At 38.8% G+C, this 23540-nt stretch overlaps 1 protein-coding gene across 1 annotated transcript in view; it reads right to left on the bottom strand.

The window, feature by feature from the left end:
• Nucleotides 1–20361: 20361 nt before the first annotated feature.
• The window catches only part of LOC131161623 (universal stress protein PHOS34), a 54405-nt gene continuing 51226 nt past the window's right edge, over nt 20362–23540 (bottom strand). The window contains exon 5 of the mRNA XM_058117503.1: nt 20362–20622. The gene's annotated coding sequence lies outside the window, so the exon portion shown is untranslated. The remainder of the gene's footprint in view (nt 20623–23540) is intronic.

The raw sequence follows: 23540 nt of genomic DNA on the forward strand, positions 1-23540 counted from the left end.
ACTGCTATATGGAGTAGAGTGAGGATGAATAGTTGATGTGGTTTTAAGAAGTGTGAGCGCCCCTAGTGTACGGACCAGGTCTGGCAGACCCATCAAACTTACATACTGTAATTTTGACTTGACAGTGGTTGGCCAACCATTATCGGGTCTCGCCTTCGGACCACACAACCCAGTCATGTGGGGGTAATACATGACAACAGCCAGCTCACCTACCAAGATTGTTTTCGTATTATTACTATATGAGATGAATTATGTTTATGAAAATGCAATATGTTTTGTCATGCTATGATGATATATATGTTTTCCCAAATATGATATAACAGTTTGCTGAATATGTTTAAATATGGTTTATGTATAACACGGAAAACTCATGTTGCCACACGCTAGTATTAGTTTATTTCTCTTACTGAGAGGTGTCTCACTCCTAAATTTCATAAACATTTCAGGAGCCCCTAATAGGAGAGCGGATAAAGTTCCGCTGAGATAGTACCGTTGATCTACCCTCTTTGAATGGTAAGTTTTGGTGGGGACGAATGGATTTTGTGAGAAATGTCCCTAGGACTTTCTTTTTGGAATGTATGTACCTAAATACGATGGATGTAGTAACTCTGGTATTGAGATGAATGATATTATGAGATGTTTATGATTTTATGTTTCCTGTTGCTTAGGTTTCCGTATTGTGTTTCTCGTATATCCTTGGTACCCATGAGTTCAGGTTGATTATGATCTACTGGATTTGATATGTTGATATTGTATTTTATTATTTAAAAAAAATATGAAAATTAAGCAGGTCGTTACAGTTTGGTATCAGAGTCTAAGTTGTTAGATTCTGTAGATTTTAAAATACAACGAAAACAATACCAGAGTATAGGAAATGATTTAAGGTTTTGTTTTACAGTCTAGAGACAGGACTTCCGTGGTGTTTTCTGTGTTTTTCATGGGATGACGATTTCAGGAAAATCATAGTAAATTATTGTTGGGTTATGTTCCTAAAATGTAGGACTGAGGTTAGAAATAAGCCGAGAGTGTTGAGATAGGAGGTATGGGTTAGTTTCTCATACCTCCTCGCACACCCAACTGTTTTAAACCCATTAATCCCCGACTTTATTCTGTTCCATAGATTTCAACTCGTCATTTATGGCATTGATCCACTTTTCAGAATCATCACTTTCAATGGCTTTTGAAAACGTAACTGGATCCTTACTAGTTCCTAAATCATAATTAGTCTTTTGCAGATATATGAAGTAGTCATCATAAATAGCTGGTTTTCTTACTCTTTGAGATCTCCTTAATGTTATTTCTTGTGATTATTCTGTAATTGGTTCAATGGTGACATTTTCATTAGGAAGTGATACATCATTAGATTGTTGTTCAATGCTATCATGTCTTTCAACAACTAAAGGAACAATAATGTCTGTCAAAGGTTTAGATATCAGTATAGGAACCTGAATTTCTTTAATGACCACATTTCTTGATATATCACTCCCACTGATTTCATCATTTTCAAGGAACTTTGCATTACCAGTATCTACTATTCTCATACTATGGTTATATAACGACCCGAAGAATAATGGTATTTAAATAATAAAAAGAAAGGGAAATAGAAACAGGAACAGAAGGAGGAGCGTTCGTCGACGACGTTGCATTTTGGATGGGATAATCCCAAGAAATTTTCCAGACCTCGTCGACGAACATAGAGTTTTCATCGACGAGGGTTCTTCAGGATCTCATCAAGGAAGTTCTGTCTCGTTGATGAGAAGATATCGAGAGACGATTTTTGGAAGTCTGAAATTTATCGACGAGGGTTCAGGTTTGTTGACGAACTTTCTACAGGACTCGTCGACGAATCCCGCAGCATAAATAGTACTAAACTCATTTTCTTGCACGAGAAATTCATCGAAACCCTTTATTTTCTCTCTTTACGGTCCCTCCCTTCTCTCTCTTCGGTGTCGGCCCCATTAGTCGCTGAATCAACGATCTGAGGCCACCACAACCTTCCTGGGAAAGTTCTCTACAAGTCTGCCAGAGTGGATCGTCGGTGGGGATGAGTGGAAAACCATCCCAAATCCAGGGTAAAGCTTTCTACTCAGTATTTGCCTATTTGACAGTTGTAGAAAGCATAGTACGTGTAGTAATACTGAACTTTAGTTCTGGGAAATATCATTTTCAGAGTGTTGAATGGGGAACCTTGCGGATGCGGGGCTGTTTGTTTTAGGGGCTTCTCAGGACTCAAGTAAGGGGATAAACTAAACTAGTAATTTTATGAAAATATGTATATTGTTACAACATTTGATTTCAGGAAAATAAATATATTTATATATGATTTATATTTGGGAAATACTGCTGAAAATGATGGTATGTTAGATATATGAAAAACCTAATTCGTATGGCATGAGTAAAAATTATAATGAAAAACTGTTTTCTGACAATGTGGTAATGATGTGGATTTTTACAAAGGAAAACCGGCGTATGGGCCGATATATTGATATATTTATTGACGTACGGGCTGAGCTATGTGTATGATTTGCCGGCGTACGGACCGAGCTATGGATATGATTTGCCAGCATACGGGCTAAGCTATGTATATGATTTGCCGGCGTACGGGCTGAGCTATGGATATGATTTGCCAGCGTACGGGTTGAGCTATGAATATGATTTGCCGGCGTACGGGCCAAGCTATGGTAAAATGTGAAATATCGACGTACGGGCCGATAATTTTCATGATATACATATATATGCAAAATGATATGATTGATTTGATAATTAATGGTATGAAATATCCATGTATCACAATTTCAGTATATGCTATATGATATCAGAACTTGGTTGGCTTGGTCTAGGCTATCACTTGCACGGTACCGATGCTATGTGTTCATGATTTATCATGATATTTGTGTTAACGCCGCTGTACGGAGTGATGTGAGATTGGGTGGTCGATATGGTTTTAAGAAGTATGTGAGCACCCTTGGTGTATGAACCAGGTCTGCAGACCCATCGGACTTATAGACTGTACTTTTGACTTAGCAGTGGTTGGCCAACCATTGTTAGGTTCCGCCTTCGGGCCACACAACCCAATCATGTGGGGGTAATACATGACAATAGCCAGCTAACCTACCATGATTGTTTTTATATTATTATTTACGTGAGATGAATTATGTTATGGAAACTGTTATATTCTGCCATGTTTTGATTATATATGTTTTTCCCATAAATGATATACAGTTTTGTTGGTTATGTTTGTGACTATATGTATACCACAGAAATGCTCATGTTGCCACACACTAGTGTTAGTTTATTTCTCTTACTAAGAGGTTTCTCACCCCAAAATTTCATAAACATTTCAGGAACCCCTGATAGGAGAGTGGGTAAAGCGTCGTTGTTATAGTTCTATTTATTTGTCCTCACTGAAGGGTAAGTTTTGGCGGGGACGGTTGGATTTTTGTGAAAATGTCCCTAAGTTTTTATTTTTGGAATGTATAAACTTAAATACAGTGGATGTAGTAACTCTAGTATTGTGATGGATGGTTTTGTATTTATGATATTATGATTGTATGTTTCCTGCTACTTAGGCTTCCGTTATGTGTTCTGATGTATCCCTGGTACCCATGGGTCAAAATGGATTATGATCTGCTAAGCTTTGTCATATTGTATTATATTATGGAAAAAAAATGTGGAAATTAAGCAGGTCATCACAGTTTGGTATCAGAACCTAGGTTGCTAAGTTCTATAGACTTTAGAATGTATCGGAAACAATACCAGAGTATAAGAAATGATTTAAGGTTGTTCTACAGTCTAGAGGTAGGACTTTCATGGTAGTTTCTGTGTTTTTCTTGGGGGTGACGATTTCAGGAAAACCATAGTAAGCTATTATCGGGTTGTGTTCCTAGAATGTAGGACTGAGGTTAGGAATAAGTTAGGAATGTTAAGATAAGTGATAAGGTTAGGTGGGTAAATTATGAGGATATAATTTCTAAGTTACATTTGTTATTTTTTAGGATGAATCTAGGAGGAAGTAATGCCCATGCGAGTGGCAGTGATGGGGCAGGGCCATCAGGTGCAGTTGGGACCGATTCTAACGCAATATTACGTAGCGTGACTCCGCAGGTTATAGTTGAGATCGCTAGGAGCTCGAGGGAGCAGGGTGGTTCGTTAGTTGGCCGTGGGTGCACTATCGAGAAGTTCACGAAGATGAATCCTCTGACCTTTTCAGGAGGATTCGATTATGTAGCCGCTGAGAACTGGATGCAGGAGACCGAGAAAGTCTTGACTTTGTTGCAGTGTACTGAAGAACAGAGGGTCCTTTTCGCCACCTATAGACTGACAGGAGAGGCCGAGATATGGTGGACTACTGTGAGGCTTTTGGAGCAGCAGAGGACTATGCCAATAGCCATGACTTGGAATCGATTCAAAGAATTGTTCTTCGATAGATATTTTCCATCTACTGTCAGGGAGGCTAAAGTAGAAGAGTTCTTGAGTCTAAAGCAGGGACAACTATCTGTCCAGTAGTATGTGGCGCGTTTCATTGAGCTCTCTTGTTTCGCCCCGTATATTGTTCCTGATGAAGTGAAGAAGGAAAGGCAGTTTAAGAGAGGCTTGAGGTAGAGTATATTCAAGCAGGTGGTGGTGCTGCGGATCTAGGATTTTGTTGAGCTAATCAATAGAGCAGCCTTGGCAGAGATTGGTGAGCATTTGGATGCAGAGGAGCAGAGTCAGAAGAAGAGATCTACATCTACGGGTTACTAGTAGGGTCCTAGACAGAACTAGTGGAGGAGAGTTAATCATGGCAGAAGGCAGAGGGCAGAGACAGGATATTGGAGGTCCTGAGGTTCAGGCGGTGCAGGGTCTTCCAATCTATCAGACTTGTGGTAGGAGGCATTAGGGAGAGTGTTGAGCTAATGGTGTGGTCTGCTATCGCTGCGGTAGACTGGGACATATGGTGCGAGACTGCCCTACACCACCAGATGCAGATCCAGTTCCCAAACCATACTAGGGAGGTTATCAAGCGTCACGCGGGGGCTAGCAGAGGAATACGGCTCTAGCTAAAGTGTTTGCGCCGACACCGAGTGACGTTGAGACTGTGGGTGACGTGTTTATAGGTATGGTTTTTATGCTTTCTTTTAAAGTTATTGCATTGTTTGATTCAGGTGTCACACACTCGTTTGTGTCTTCGGGGTGCACTAGACTATGTGGGGCAAAAACACATTTGTTAGACATTGAATTGTTGGTATCTACACCAACTGGGTCAGCAATAAGGTGTAGTAAGGTGCTCCGAGGTTGTCCAGTTGATATCTAAGGGAAGACTTTGTCTGCTGATTTGATAGTGCTGGACATGCACGAGTTTGATGTTATATTTGGCATGGATTGACTAGCAGCTAATTTTTCCAGCATAGATTGTCATTCACGAGAAGTGATAATCAGACCTCCGGGACGAGCAGAATTCAAGTTCGTAGGGTCGTGAGTGCAATCCTCGTCTCAGCTAATTTCAGCTATTCAGGTGAGGAGACTACTGATAAGTGGTTGCTAGGGGTTTGTGATTGTTGTAAAGGAGATGTTAGAGAATGAAATGAAACTTGCTAGCACGCCTATAGTAAAAGAATTTACAGATGTTTTCCCAGATGAGTTACCAGGCTTGCCACCTGATTGCGAGGTAGATTTTCCTATTGATCTACTTCTAGCTACAGCGCCAATTTTTAAAGTACCTTATCGAATGGCGCCAACAGAATTGGTAGAACTGAAGGATCAGTTGCAAGATCTACTTGATAAGGGCTTCATATGACCTAGTGTATCTCCGTGGGGAGCTCCAGTTTTATTTGTGAAGAAGAAAGACGGGTCTATGAGGATGTGTATAGACTATAGGGAGATTAATAAAGTGACAATCAAGAACAAGTATCCTCTAACCCATATCGACGATTTGTTTGACCAGCTCCAGGGTACACGGGTGTATTCGAAGATTGATCTCAGATCTGGTTATCATCAAGTAAAAGTGAAAGCAGAAGACGTTTTGAAGATGACTTTCAGGACCAGGTACGGGCATTACGAATTTCTTGTTATGCCATTTGGTTTGACGAACGCTCCTGCAATATTTATGGACTTGATGAACAGAGTCTTCCATCAATACCTAGACTAGTTTGTTATTGTTCTTATTGATGATGTACTAGTCTATTTGAGGAGCTATGAAGAGCATGAGACGCAATTGAGGCAGGTTCCGTAGATGTTACGAGAAAAGAAGTTGTACGCTAAGTTTAGTAAATGTGAATACTGACTTGAGAAAGTCGTGTTTTTGGGGCATGTTATATCTGGAGATGGTATATTACTGTAGATCCTAGTAAAGATTGAGGCGGTTGGAAATTGGGCTAGACCGAGGAATGTTGTAACAAACTGCTATTTATTCAACATTTTTTTTTAATATAATAAATGTCATCTGTCTGAATACTAATAATATCTCAGGCTCAAAGAGCGCTGAGGAAACTCTGTGTGTCATATATAACTAAGCAACGGTATATAAAACTGGGAACTGCTAAATACAATACAATATACCAGAAAACTATACTACTCTGCAATATATTTACAATACAAAATATCCAATGTCGTCACTACAATCTGAAGACTATCCCAAAAATACTTTTATCTCAAAATACCCAGTGTCGTCACTACACGGGCAACTCAAATAAATCTTTACTCGTGAGCCTGATCTGCTCGCCTAACTGGATTTCTTGAAAAATGGTAAGCCACTAGGATGAGACAACGCTCAGTAAGTGGAAATATGCTATTACTCATATATGGCGGCTGAGTTAAATAGTTAAAATATTGAAATAATACTGTAATCTGAGAGAACTGGTAAAATGTACAAAATATATTTATCTATCATGTAATCTTTAAAATATGACTGTATATCTGAGTTTACTATCTGAAGGTACTGCTAGTATAATAGTATAAATTGCTGCTATGTGATATATTTGTACATAGGAACGTCTGCTATACCCTAGGATCTGTATATCATGATATATCCCCTCATGATAGGGTTGTCCAGCCCGTAAGCTAGACTTACTCTGGTCGGCCCTCTAGGTAAGTCAATCTCTATCATCCATCATTTTGTAATGATCTATGTAGATCCTGGCCCACTACAATCATTCCGGGCTAACTTAAACCTCTGTCATCGTCTAACCGACTACCTCAACCCAGCATGCTGGGGAGACTGCAAATCTTTCCTAGCACGGTTAGACAGAATTCACATGCTATCTGAGTCATATGGTTGCACATGTCTGAAACTAGCAACGGTACCGTGCTCTGCTATAATTATATCTATCTGTAATTTCCACAGGGATTTGATATCGTGTAGTACTGTATACATATATATAAATATATACTCATCTTACTGCTTTTAACATGATTTCAAAAACTACCATAACACTATATTTCTAAGCTATATTATTTGTATGCTATGTATATAATATCTATATGTTCTGTATATAATATATGTGTGCTCTGTATATAATATATGTATGCTTTGTATATAATATTTGTATGCTTTGTATATAATATCTATATGCTCTGTATATAATATCTGTATGCTTTATATATAATATATGTATGCTCTATATATAATATCTGTATGCTCTGTATATAATATCTGTATGTTCTGTATATAATATTTGTATGCTCTATATATAATATCTGTATGCTTTGTATATCTGTTGTAGCATCTTGATGCTATCATTGTATAATCTGTCTGAGTGTTATGGTATAGAAATCATGTTTTTCTCTGAAAATACTGCAAGTCTCATTCATTTCTAATATTCTGAAATATCTGAATATCTGTATATATGAAATACTGTAAAATCTATATATATACATATGGTACTGTAATAAACTCATGCCACACATTTGAATAAACATAGTCTCATGCTTAATTTCTATAATTTTGCTATAAAAATAGTATTCATAATTCTCTGGAAAATAACCTGATATACATGCTCATAAAGACACTTTCATAATCTTCCATATACATATTAAAACTTTCTAGCATAACATATTTCCCTTACCTTAACTCTGAAAAGCCTTTATAAAATTTTGGCTTTATACCCGCAGGGTTCCTAGTTCAACATCCTAAAAACAATATCCCCCCAGAACAAAACATCAGTATTTTCTTACCTACAACATTTCTCATAACTACAAGGAACGCATAATCTGAACAAAATACCTTACCCTGGATTTGGGATGAATTTCAAATCAACTTTCCCCATGATCTGCTCCAGCAGACTTGCGGAGAACTTCGTCAGGAGCGTCGTGGTGGCCTCAAATCTTCAATCCGACGAGAAATGGGGCCAAGATTGAAAAGAGAAGGGGAGTGGGTCTTAGGAGAGAGAGAGAGAAAAGGGTTTTGCGCTGAAATTTGATAAAAAAATCCGAGTTTTAGCTATTTATAGGATTGGATTCATCGATGAGACACATCACCTCGTCGACGAGTCCTTTAATAATTTTGTCGACAAACTTCCCCCCTCGTTGACGAATTTAAAACTGTCCCAAAAACCCTTCTTGGTATCTTCTCGTCGACGAGGAATGACTTCGTCGACGAGGTCCCCTATGTGCTCATCAATGAATTCCCTGTGTTCGTTGACGAGGCCCTGTGTAAGAATCTCGGGTTGTTACATTCTCCCCTCCTTATAAAATTTCGTCCTCAAAATTTACTATCTATATCTCCATTTATCATCCCATAAAGGAAAAGGGTCTACTCATTTTATTACTTGCCCTCACTTATGGCGGAGGAAGTAAGCCGAGGATCCCGGTCTGAAACTATGGATAATGGTACACCATGGACGTGAACTATCTCCTGAACATATATCTCTGCCAGTTTGTCCATGGAATAGCCAACTTTAATGGGGATAAAATGGGCAGTTTTCGTCAAATGATCAACAACTACCCAAATTGCATTTAATCCTTGCCACAGTGGTGGTAACCCCGTAACAAAATTCATAGAAATGTGGTCCCACTTCCACTCTAGAATAAACAACGGCTGCAACTGTCCTGCTGGTCTTTGGTGCTCAGCTCTAACCTGTTGGCACGTCAAGCACTGTTGGACAAAATCGGCTATCTCTCTCTTCATTCCACTTCACCAAAAGTACTCTTGCAGATCCTTGTACATTTTAGTACTGCTAGGATGGACTGTGTATAGTGATCTGTGAGCCTCCTCCAATATAGTTCTCCTGATTTCAGTATCAGCGGGAACACATAGCCTAGTACAAAAACACAGGGCTCCGTCATTTGATATGCTGAACTTCTCTCCCTGACCATCCCTCACTCTTGCCATCGCCTCTGCCAACTCTGCATCATCTCTCTGAGATGCTTTAATCTTCTCATATAGGGTAGGCTGTATAACTAGGCTGACAACAAAACCCTGAGGACTATCCTCTACCAACTCTATGCTGAACCTCTCTAAATCCATCAGGATCGAGTGTTGAATCTCCATAACTGCTAGTGCTGGTCCCACTAATTTTCTGCTTAGTGCATCTGTTACTACATTCGCTTTTCCTGTGTGGTAATTAATCGTACAGTAATAATCTTTAATAAGTTCTAACCACCTTCCTTGTCTCATATTCAATTCTCTCTTAGTAAAGAAATATTTCAGACTCTTGTGATCTGTAAAAATTTTGCATTTCCCACCATACAGATAATGCCTCCAGATTTTAAGAGCATACACCACTGCAACTAACTCCAAATCATGCACAAGGTAATTCTTCTTATATTCTTTAAGCTATCTAGAAGCATATGCAATAACCCTGCCGTGTTGCATCAATACGCACCCAAGCCCTTTTAGCGATGCATCACTATATATTACAAACCCATCCTCTCATGATGGAATAGCCAACACTGGGGCTGTAACCAACCTTTGCTTCAACTCCTGGAAGCTCTGCTCACAGTCATCAGTCCATTCAAACCTTATATTTTTCCTCGTAAGTCGCATCAACGGACCTGATAAACTGGAAAATCCCTCTATGAAGTGTCGGTAATAGCCTACCAATCCCAGAAAACTCCAAACCTCTTGAACATTTCCAGGTCTCACCCAATTAACCACTGCCTCTATCTTACTTGGATCAATAGATACACTTGCCTCAGAGATCACATGGTTAAGAAAAGAAACCTGTTTCAGTCAGAATTCACATTTCTTGAACTTCGCATACAACTTTCTCTCTCTCAATGTCTACAATACCAGCCTCAAATGATGCTCGTGCTCCTCAAAAATCCTCGAGTAGACCAGTATATCATCAATAAATACAACTACGAACTAGTCTAAGTACTGATGGAACACTCGGTTCATTAAATCCATAAATACCGCTGATGCATTAGTCAACCCAAATGGCATCACCAAGAATTCGTAATGCCTATATCTTGTACAAAACGCTGTTTTCGAGATTTCCTCTGCCCTTACTTTCACCTGATGGTAACCCAACTGCAAGTCGATTTTAAAATAAACCTAGGTCCCTTTGAGCTGATCAAACAAATCGTCGATCCTGAGAGGAAGATATTTATTATTAACTGTCAGTTTATTTATTTCTCTGTAATCTATACTCATTCTCATGGTTCCATGTTTCTTTTTCACAAATAAGACTGGTACTCCCTAGGGCAACACACTGGGTCTGATGAATCATTTATCCAGTAATTCTTGCAATTGATCCTTCAGTTCTTTTAATTCAGCTGGGGTCATCCGATAAGGAGCTTTAGATACTGGCGCTGATCCCGGTAGAAGATCCATAGTAAACTCAACTTCACGGTTTGGTGGCAAACCAGGTAATTCCTTTGGGAATACAGCTGAGAAATCTCTAACTACATGGACATCAAGTTGTTTTAGTTCTTCTTTCGGCGATTCCTTAATGTAAGCCACAAATCCCTGGCAACCTTCTTGGATCAATTTTCTCACCTGAACAGCTGACGCAAGTTGTGGCGAAGAACGTACCTGCATACCAAGAAATCTAAATTCCGGCTCGCCTAGAGGTCTGAAAATCACTTCTTTCAAATGACAGTCAATACTAACATGATTATCTGCCAACCAATCCATACCCAAAATGATGTCAAACCCCTGCATATCTAATATCACCAAATCAGCTGGCAATATCTTTCCCTGAATAGTTACTGGAAATCTCCTGAGTATCCTTTTACATCTCACCATTGACCCAGTCGGCGTGGCAACAGCCAACTCAATGTCTAGCAATTGTGCCTCATACCCCGTTAACTTAGCATATACCGCAGAAACAAAAGAGTGGGTGGCGCCTGTATAAAATAAAACAATAGCTATAAATGAGAAAGCAGAAAGGGTACCTGTAACTACGTCTCCAGCTGCATCGGCGTCAATCGGTGTCAACGTGTACACTCTCGCCAATGTCGTATTCCTCTGCTGTCCTCCACGGGGCACCTGATAACCACCTCGGTATGGTCTGGGAGCTGGTGCCTGAGCTGTCAATCCCTGACATGACCAAGATTTGTGCCCGAGTCTCCCACATTGATAGCAGACGTCCTCACCCATCCTGCATTCACCTAGATGTTTGCAGCCACATCTAGGACAAACAGGAGCAGCCCGTCCACCATGAAAACCACCACGGCCCATCATCTGTCTCCGACCACCTCCATAGCGATCTCCTCTCCATGGCCCCCAGCTAGAGCTCGCCTGCAAATCCTGAGGTGCAGACCTCTTCCTTTGACCTTAAGATGCAGCGCTCCTCTGCATACCACTCTCAATAACAGTAGCTTTATCCACCACCTCGGTAAATGTCTGAGCTCAAAAGCTGCTAACTTGCTCAAATAAACTTTACTTCAATCCCTCTTCAAACTTCCTGACATTTTTCTCTTCGTCTGGTGCTAAATGTGGGGCGAAACGGTATAACTCAAGAAATCGTATAGCATACTGCGTCACCATCATCAACCCCTAAGTCAGATGTAGAAACTCTACTGCCTTTGCGCTTCAAATGATAGCATGGAAATATTGCTCGAAGAACAAATCCTTGAATCAGCTCCATGACATTGGCACTGGATCCGACCTCTGCTCCTCAATCATACGTGCTGATCTCCACCAGCACTTTGCCTCTCCTGTCAGTTTAAATGTCGCAAACACCACTTTCTGCTCGTCTGTACATGCCAGTACTGCTAAAATCTCCTCGACATCCTGAACCCAATTCTCAGCCATAATCGGGTCAGGTCCTCCAGCAAAAGAAAGAGGTCTCATCCGCGTAAACTGCTCGATCGTGCAGCCATGCTCTCCTCCACTCCTGACTATCTCAGCCATTACCTACTGAGTGACGTTGCGCAGTATAACATCTATATCTCCACCTCCCATACTGGAGGGTCCTGGTCTGTCACCTTTAGTATCTGTACCATTGCTACCCGGATCCATCCCTGAAAATACACAAAACACTATTTTAAAATCTTACACAGATCTACTTTACTCCATCCAACTAAAACCTTAAATTCACTATCAACTATTTCCCTTGTTCCTACCCCAAAATCCAATCCTGCGACCCAAACACACGACTCGTCGATAGTTTACTATGATTTTACTGAAATCGTCACCCTAGGAAAAACACAGAACCCATCACGATGATCCTGTATTCAGACCAAATTCTTTTTCTATTTTCTAGTATTGTACCCGTTGCATTCTAAAGTCTACAAAACCTAACTACTTAGGCTCTAATACCAAACTGTAACGACCTGCTATTTATTCAACCATTTTTTTAATATAATAAATGTCATCTGTCTGAATACTAATAATAACATCTCTAGCTCAAAAAGCGTTGAGGAAACTCTGTGTGTCATATATAACTAAGCAGCGGTACATAAAACTGGGAACTGCTAAATACAATACAATATACCAGAAAACTATACTGCTATGTAATATATTTACAATACAAAATACATAGTGTCATCACTACAATCTGAAGACTATCCCAAAAATACTGTTATCTCAAAATACCTACCCTTCCCACAAGGGCAACTCAAATCAATCTCTACTCGCGAGCCTGATCTGCTCGCCTAACTAGATTTCCTGAAAAATGGTAACCCACTGGGATGAGACAACACTCAGTAAGTGGAAATATGCTATTACTAGTGTGTGGCGGCTAAGTTTAATAGTTAAAATACTGAAATAATAATGTAATCTGAGAGAACTGGTAAACTGTATAGAATATATTTATCTATCATGTAATCTTTAAAATATGACTTTGTATCTGAGTTTACTATCTGAAGGTACTGCTAGTATAATAGTATAAATTGCTACATAGGAACTTCTGCTATACCCTGGGATCTGTATATCATGATATATCCCCTCATGATAGGGTTGTGCATCCCGTAGGCTGGACTTACTCTGGTCGGCCCTCCAGGTAAGTCAATCTCTATCATCCACCACTCCGTAATGATCTATGTAGATCCTGGCCCACTGCAATCACTCCGGGCTAACTTAAACCTCTGTCATCGTCTAACCGGCTTCTTCAACCCAGCATGCTGGGGAGACTGCAAATCCCTTCTAGCACGGTTAGATGGAATCCACATGCTATCTGAGTCATGTGGTTGCACATGTCTGAAACTAGCAACGGTACCGTGCTCTGCTATAATTATATCTGTCTGTAATTTCCACAGGGATCTGATATCGTGTAATACTGTATATATATATATATATATATATATATATATATATATAAATATATACTCATCTTACTGCTTTTAACATGATTTCAAAAACAACCATAATACTATATTTTTTAGTATATTATCTATATGCTCTGTATATAATATCTGTATGCTCTGTATATAATATCTGTGTGCTCTGTATATAATATTTGTATGCTTTGTACATAATATATGTATGCTCTATATATAATATCTATATGCTCTGTATATAATATCTATAATGCTTTGTATATAATATTTGTATACTCTGTATATAATATCTGTATGCTCTGTATATAATATCTGTATGCTCTGTATATCTGTTGTAGCATCTTGATGCTATCATTGTATAATCTGTCTGAGTGTTATGATCTAGAAATCATGTTTTTCTCTGAAAATATTGCAAGTCTCATTCATTTCTAATATTCTGAAATATTTGAATATCTGTATATCTGAAATACTGTAAAATCTATATATATACATATGGTACTGTAATAAACTTATGCCACACATTTGAATAGACATAGTCTCATGCTCAATTTCTATAATTTTGCTATAAAAATAGTATTCATAATTCTCTGAAAAATAACCTGATATACATGCTTATAAATACACTTTCATAATCTTCCATATACATATTAAAAATTGCTAGCATAGCATATTTCTCTTATCTTAACTCTGAAAAGCCCTTATAAAATTCTGATTCTATACCCGCAGAGTTTCTAACTCAACATCCTAAAAATAATATCCGTCAGAACAAAACAGCAGTATTTTCTTACCTCCAACATTTTTTATAACTATAAGGAAGACATAATCTGAACAAAATACCTTACCCTGGATTTGATATGAATTTCAAACCAACTTTCCCCACGATCTGCTCTGGCAAACTTGCGGAGAACTTCGCCAAGAGCGTTGTGGTGGCCTCTGATCTTCAATTTAGCGAGAAATGGGGCCAAGATCGAAAAGAGAAGGGGAGGGGGTCGTAGGAGAGAGAGAGAGAGAGAGAGAAAGAGAGTAAGAGAAGGGTTCTGCACTGAAATTTGATAAAAAACTTGAGTTTCATCTATTTATAGGGCTAGATTCGTCGACGAGACACATCACCTCGTCGACGAGTCCTTAAATAATTTCGTCGACGAACTTCCCCTCTCGTCGATGAATTTCAGACTGTCCCAAAAACCCTTCTCGGTATCTTCTCATCGACAAGGCATGACTTCATCGACGAGGTCCCCTATACACTCATCGACGAATTCCTTGTGTTCATCGATGAGGCCCTGTGTAAGAATCCCAAGTTGTTACAAATGTCCAGGAGATCAGGAGTTTCTTGGGGTTAGCTAGGTATTACCGTCGTTTTGTAGAGGGATTCTCAGCGTTATTGGGGCCTTTGACACGACTGACTAAGAAGAATATTAGATTTGAGTGGGATGACAGCTACAAGTAGAGTTTTCAAGAGTTGAAAGAAAGGCTAATCACAACGCTGGTGCTGATCATCCCTTCAGTGGGTGAGGGTTATACCATCTATAGTGATGCGTCCTTGAGGGGACTTGAATGTGTATTGATGCAGCATGATAGGGTGGTGACATATGCATCTAGACAGTTAAAAGAATATGAAAAGAACTACCCTACCCATGATCTTGAATTGGCTGCAGTTGTACATGCATTGAAGATTTGGAGACATTACTTGTATGGCGAGTGGTGTGGGATCTTTTCTGACCATAAGAGTTTGAAATATTTTTTCACACAGAAGGAATTGAATATGAGGCAGAGAAGATGGTTGGAATTTATTAAAGACTTTGATTATACCATCAATTATCACCCAGGGAAAGCAAATATGGTAGCTGATGCGTTGAGTAGAAAATTTAGGGAATTAGTGTTGGCGACTATGGAGATCCAGTATCTGATCATGATGGATCTGGAGAGACTCGACATTAGGTTAGTTGGAAGTGGTTCTCAGGCTCACATTGCCAGTTTAGTGGTGCAACCTACTCTGCAAGAAAGAATTAAAACTGCTCAAGAAGAAGACCCAGAATTAGCAGAGGTGATGAATAAAGTACAAAATGGTCAGGGGTAGGAATTCAGTATTGCAGATGACGGCGCTTTGTGGTTCCGTTTTAGATTATGTGTCCCAGCCAATATGGATATTAGGAGGACCATTCTCGAAGAGGCTCACAGATCTTTGTATACAGTTCATCCTAGTAGTATGAAGATGTACATGGATCTACGAGAGTCGTACTGGTGGAGTGGTATGAAGAGAGAGATTGTTAAGTATGTAGCGCAGTGTTTGACGTACCAGTAGGTAAAAGTTGAGCACTAAAGGCCGGCAGGGCAATTGCAGCCATTATTTATCCCTGAATGGAAGTGAGATCATATATCTATGGATTTTGTGTTAGGACTGCTGACGGCATTACACGACCTGAATACGATTTGGGTGATAGTTGACCATTTGACTAAGACCGCCACTTTTTACCTATCAAGATCAGCTACTCTCTTAACCGTTTGGCGAAGATTTACATTCAGGAGATAGTTCGTTCTCATAGGGTGCCAGTATCGATTGTGTCAGATCAAGACCCGCGTTTTACGTCACGTTTTTGGAGGAGCTTATAGTAAGCTCTAGGGTATCAGTTATCGTTTAACACGACATTCCATCCTCAGTCAGATGGGCAGACAGAGAGGACGATACAGATATTTGAGGATATGCTCCAAGCGTGCGTATTGGATTTTGGGGGTAGTTGGACTCAGTTCATGTCATTAGTAGAATTTGCATATAATAACAGCTATCAAACTAGCATCAGCATGGCACCATTTGAAGCTTTATATGGTATGAGATGTCGTTCTCCTTTATTTTGGAATGAAGTGGGTGAGCGGCGAGTAGTGGGGTCAGAGCTTGTTCAGCAAGCGCGTGATAAGGTTCGGCTTATCAGAGACAGAATCAGTGCAGCTTAGAGCCGACAGAAAAGTTATGCTGATAATCGTTGCAGGAATCTGGAATTTGATAAGGGTAATCATTGTTTTTTAAGATAGCTCCGTTGAAAGGGGTTATGAGATTCGACAAGAAGGGTAAACTTAGTTCTAGGTTTATCGGTCCATTTGAGATTCTAGATAAAGTGGGGTCGGTTGCCTACAGGCTAGCTTTGCCACCTACGTTGTCCAGGATCCACGACGTATTCCATGTGTCCATGTTGAGAAAATACGTCACAGATCCTTCTTATATCAGCAGTTATGGTGAATTAGAGCTCAGTGATTCACTGGTGTATAAGGAGGTGCTAGTACATATTTTGGATAGGAAAGTGCAGGAGTTACGTAATAAGGAAATTCCTCAAGTAAAAATTTTGTGGAGGATCATATAGTTGAAGAGGCTTCTTGGGAATCCGAAGAGCAGATGAAGTAGAAGTATCCGCACCTATTCTAAGAAGTCAAATCGGGTAAAATGTAAGTAGTTAGATAGTATTTCTTTTGCAGGTACATGTAAAAAGTTTAGTTAGTTAGTAGCATTTTAGTTTTGGGAGAATTTCTCCCTGGACTCGGAATGTAACCACGGTATTCCTCCGCCATAAATGAGGGTAAGTAATAAAATAAGTAGACCATTTTACTTTTAAGGGATGATGAGTTATATGAACAGTAAATTTTAAGGACAAAATTTTATAAGGAGGGGAGAATGTAACGACCCGAAGAATAATGATATTTAAATAATAAAAAGAAAGGGAAATGGAAATAGGTACAGAAGGAGGTAGTCGACGACGTTGCATTTTGGATGGGATAATCCCAAGAAATTTTTCAAGCCTTGTCGACGAACATAGGGGTTTCATTGATGAGGGTTCTTCAGGATCTCGTCGACGAAGTTCTATCTCGTCAACGAGAAGATAGCAAGAGAGGATTTTTGGAAGTCTAAAATTCATCAATGAGGGTTCAGGTTCGTCAACGAACTTTCTACATAGTTTATCGACGAGGTGACGTGATTTGTCGACGAATCCCGCAGTATAAATAGTGCTAAACTTATTTTCTTGCGCGAGAAGTTCACCGAAACCCTTTATTTTCTCTCTTTACGGTCGCTCCCTTCTCTTACTCCGGTTTCGGCCCCATTAGTCATCGGATTGACGATCTGAGGCCACCACGACGCTCCTAGGGAAAGTTCTCTACAAGTCTGCCGGAGTGGATCGTCGGTGGGATTAAGTTGGAAACCATCACAAATCTAGAGTAAGGCTTTCTACTCAGTATTTGCCTATTTGACAGTTGTAGAAAGCGTAGTACGCATAGTAATACTGAACTTTAGTTTTGGGAAATATCATTTTCAGGGTATTGAGTGGGGAAACCTACGAGTGCGGGGCTGTTTGTTTTAGGGGCTTCTCAGGACTCAGGTAAGGGGATAAAATAAGTTAGTAATTTTATGAAAATATGTATATTGTTACAGCATTTGATTTCAGAAAAATAAATATATTTATATATGATTTATATTTGGAAAATACTACTGAAAATGATGGTATGTTAGATATATGAAAAACCTATTTCGTGTGACATGAGTAGAAATTATAATGAAAAACTGTTTCTAGGATTGTGTTAATGATATGGATTTTTATAAAGGAAAATCGGCGTATGGGTTGAGATTTTGATATATTTGTCGGCGTACGGGCCGAGCTATATGTATGATTTGCCGGCATACGAGTCGAGCTATGGATATGATTTGCCAGCATACAAGCTGAGCTATGTATATGATTTGTCAGCATATGGGTCAAGCTATGGATATGATTTGCCAGTGTATGGACTAAGCTATGGATATGATTTGTCGGCGTACAGGCCGAACTACGGTAAATATGAAATACCGGTGTACGGGCCGATGATTTTCATGATATACGTATATATGCAAAATGATATGATAAATTTGATAATTAATGATATGAAATATCCATGCATCACAATTTTAGTATATGCTATATGATATCAGAACTTGGTTGGCTTGGTCTAGACTAGCACTTGCATGGTACCGATGCTATGTGTTCATGATTTATCATGATATTTGTGTTAACGCCGCTGTACGGAGTGGTGTGAGATTTGATGGTTGATATGGTTTTAAGAAGTGTGTGAGCGCCCCTAGTATACAAACCAGGTCTGGCAAACCCATCGGACTTACAGAATGTACTTTTGACTTGGAAGTGGTCGGCCAACCATTGTCAGGTCTCGCCTTCGGACCACACAACCTAGTCATGTGGGGGTAATACATGACAATAGTCAGCTAACCTACCAGGATTGTTTTTGTATTATTATTTATATGAGATGAATTATGCTATGGAAATCGTTATGTTCTGTCATATTTTGATTATATATGTTTTTCCCAGAAATGATATATATATATATATATACAATTTTGTTGGTTATGTTTATGACTATATGTATACCACAGAAATGCTTATGTTGTCATACACTAGTGTTAGTTTATTTCCCTTACTAAGAAGGGTCTCACCCCAAAATTCCATAAACATTTCAAGAGCCCATGATAGGAGAGTGGGTAAAGCTCTGCTGTTATCCCTCACTGAAGGGTAAGTTTTGGCAGGGACAGTTGGATTTTTGTGAAAATGTCCCTAGATTTTTCTTTTTGGAATGCATAAACTTATATACAGTGGATGTAGTAACTCTGGTATTATGATAGATGGTTTTGTATTTATGATATTATAATTATATGTTTCCTGCTACTTAGGCTTCCGTTATGTGTTTTGATGTATCCCTGGTACCCACGGGTCCAGGTGAATTATAATCTGCTAAGCTTTGTGATATTGTATTATATTATGGAAAAAAAAATGTAGAAATTAAGCAGGTCGTCACAGGTTAGGACAGTAAAGTACCCAATAAAGTACGCACTCATAGTCCTAGAATTCAATTTCCTTTCATTTGGATTATAAACTCTAATCTCTGCTGGATAACCCCAAACATGAAACTGCCTTAAACTCGGTTTCCTTCCCGTCCACAATTCAAAAGGAGTTTTTTGAACTACCTTACTAGGAACCCGATTGAGCACATACACTGCTGTTTTAAAGGCTTCCATCCATAATGAAATTGGTACCGAGGAATTAATCAATATACTCCTAACCATTTCCATAAGAGTACGTTTTCTCCTTTCAGCCACACCATTTTACTGAGGCGTACTAAACACTGTGTATTGAGCACAAATACCATGCTTTTAGCAAATGGTCTTACACATTGTTTAATCCTATTATACCTACCATAATACTCACCACCTCTATCAGATCTAATGCTTTTCACCTTCCTATCTAATTGTTGCTCTACTTCAGCAACATATGTCTTTAAAACATCTATTGCCTGAGACTTTTCATGCAAAAAATAGATATAGTCATACCATGAAAAATCATCAATAAAGGTGAAATACTTTTCTCCACCTAAAGATGGTGAGTCAAAAGGTCCACATACATCAGTATGAACAATTTTCAGTAGATTCTTAATTCTTGTGGCTCATTTCTTTGTATGTTTAGTTTGCTTTTCTTTAATGAAATCGATACAAACATCAAAATCAGCAAAATCAAGGTCTGTAATAACCTCATCCTCTACCAATCTCTCCATTCTTTCCCTGGATATATGACCCAGTATTTTATGCCACAAGAAAGAGGAATTCTCTACTACGCTTAGTTCCAATATTATGATGCAGAGTGAGGAGTGTCAGCAAACTTTTTATTAAGATTAAATTTATACAACCCCTCAAACAAAACACCAGAACCAACACATAAGTTACCTTTCATAAGGCGGAAACCTTTATGTTCAAAATACAACCATAACCGTCATGATCTAATCTAGACATGGAAATTAAGTTCTTAGAAATATTTGGAACATAAAAAATATCAAACAAGTCTAAACAATGACCCGATTCTAGATACAACCAACAGTTCCAACACCCATAACAGGCACTTGATTTCCATTCCCCAAGACTATGAAGTGTTCATTTTCCTTTACGCTCTGGATCGTAAGGTATCCCTGCATCGAATTAGAAACATGAATAGTAGAACCAGAGTCAATCCACCAAGTGTTAGAAGGGATTTGCATCATGTTTGATTCGAAACATACATAAACTAAAAGCTTACCTTTTCTTTCAAATCATGATTTACGTTTCAGGCAACTTTTCTTTAAATGCCCATAGCCACAAAAAAGTAACACTTGGGACCATAATGTTCCTTCTTGTGAGCCTCACCACTATATGAAGTACTCGCCACCTTCAATGGATCTTTCTTTAAACCTTTTTTTATTTTCTTTCCTTTACTTCTAGCTGCGTGACTCATGATATTTACTGAATGTTGTCCCTATTATTTGAGTCTTACCTCTTCTTGAACTAACATGTTTGTCAATTCATTCACATTCCATTTTTCTTTAATTGTGTTATAGTGAATCTGAAAAAACCTGTACTGAGGAAGCAAAGAGTTCAAAATAAACTGAACAATGAAGCTTTTATCAACATTCATTCCCAAAGTATTAAGTCTAGCAGCTAGATTAGTTATTTCTAGGACATGTTTATTCATTCCTTTACTACCATCAAATTTCATTGTAGTTAGTTTAGCCATCAACCTTTCTGCGAGAGACTTATTAGCTGAACAAAATCTATCTTTCACTGCCTTAAGATATTCTTTTGCATTTTCTAGTCGAGGGAGTGTTGATTTAATATTATTTGCTATACACATCCGCATTAACATCATACTTAATCTGTTCGACCTTTCCCATGACCTATACAAAGCTCGCTATTCCGAACTACTTGCATTAGTAATAGCAGCCGGCTTATCCATTCGCAAAGCTAAGTCCAGATCCAGAACACCAAGGTGAAACTGAATCTGCTCATTCTAGCTAGAGAAATTTGTCCCATTGAAGATCGGAACAGAAGAAGCCAGCGAATGTAATGAAACAGGAATAGACATTGTAATAACACAAAATGCTCACTACATTAATGCTTAAAAACTAGTAAATTGCATTCAATATTTTGATCAACTTATACAATATACTAACCCTTACATTTACTAGTAATATTCATTCATTCAGGCATAATTGATAACCTTTATAAAGTTTGATTGGTCTATTACCTTTGGGTAGACTTCCCAATCTTACTACCATTCTTCAATTATCTTAATTGAATCAATGATTATTTGAAAGTTGGTGCACCTTTATGCCAACCATAATATTCAAATAACCATTCTGTTATTATTCTTTGCCAGATTATATTTCAATCAACGTTTACAACTTTTCTCAGCAAGATCACTTTGGTGACAACATGCTAACCATAATAGAAACATTGATTGATTCCTTAGTCAACAAAATTTATCCATAATTTACAACAGATAATCAATTCCCCAATATAAGAATTTTACTAACTTACTTTTATGTAAAATTCTCTAGCTTACGCATGCATAACATGTAAGTGTTTCATCATTAATCAAGTTATAATGAAATTATTTGCATGCATATCATTCAGCAGCCCTACTTTAATATCACTATACAGGGCAAAATTGTCAATGGTCCACATGTAAGAAAATTTTCAGATCAACAAAACCCCTATAAATCCATCAAATATCACATATATTTTTAGGAATCATTTATCATATGAATTCTTCAGTTTGATTTCAGAAAATATCATGAACACAAATTTTCACACGAACTCATAACAAGATCGTAAGGGGTTAAAAGAAATGATTTTTATCATGAAAGGAAGATCATGATAATTTTAACCTTGGCTCTGATACCACATGTAAGAAAATTTTCATAAATATACTGCAGTCAATGATCTTCAATTATCATGAACTTCAAATCAATAACCTTTATGCGGAAAATAAATAAATCATAAATTATAAACTTTGCATACCGGAATCGGTCATATCAAATCTATTGAAAAGAACACCCGGGAATCCGAAGAAATCGTTTCTCCCACTTTTCCTCCTTTTCTTTCCTTCCTTCACTATATCTATGGGATGATGATTAGAGAAGTAAATGCAGAGAGAGAACAATTCATTTCTTCCTATTTTTTCTTTGCAGCTAACATTACCATGTAGCTAACCCTAGAGTTTATGAACTTAACTTTTCTTACACATCCTTAATTCTTCTTTCCTTAGGTTAACTGTATAACATGCCCTTATAGTTACTCCCCATAATAGTAGCTAATATTAGGCATGGCAAAACGGGCGGACGGGCCGGGTTTGGGCGGGTCACTAACGGGTCGGGTCATAAACGGGTTGGGTCATAAACGGGTCAATGTTAAACAGATCATACACATGTCAACCCTAACCCGCCCATTTAATAAACGGGCGGGTAACGGGTCACCCGTTTAAAAATATATAATTTTTTTATTTTAAAATTTCATATAAAATGACATTTAAAAAAAAAAAACTGCATGTTATTTATTAATTTCTAAATAAAAAGAAATGGTGTGTGGAGCTGGGTGGGGGGGTGTTGATGTGGAGAAGTGGTCTGTGGAGGTGGAGCTGGCCATACGAGGAGACTGGAGACTGGAAGGCTGGCGACGACATTTTCGTCCAGGACCTTGTCGGAGACGAAGGGTGACGACGGCAACTGTGCTCCGGTGTTGAGATCGTGGGGGTGTGCCGGTTCACAATTGCTGCTCTGGGCATTATGGTATGGGAGGTTCGGCTATGTTGCCGGAGTGGCTGTGAGTGGGGTTGAAGTTGCTGGGGACGGAGAAGATGTCGTGGACGAGAGGTCAGAGAGACGACCTAGGCGCCAGAAGAGGAGACTGGAGAGTGGAGACTGGAGTGGAGACTGGAGAGGCGCGGCGCTGGTTAGGGAGTCGGGAAGGGGAACTTTACCTTAGGGTTTATTTTTTTTAAGTGTGTCAGTGTGTGTGATTGTGAAGTGTAAACCGTGAGGGTGAGGTGAGGCGTGCGCGTGTGAGAACTGAG

The sequence above is a fragment of the Malania oleifera genome, chromosome 8 (assembly GCF_029873635.1).
Source record: "Malania oleifera isolate guangnan ecotype guangnan chromosome 8, ASM2987363v1, whole genome shotgun sequence".
Classification (NCBI taxonomy): Eukaryota; Viridiplantae; Streptophyta; class Magnoliopsida; order Santalales; family Ximeniaceae; genus Malania; species Malania oleifera.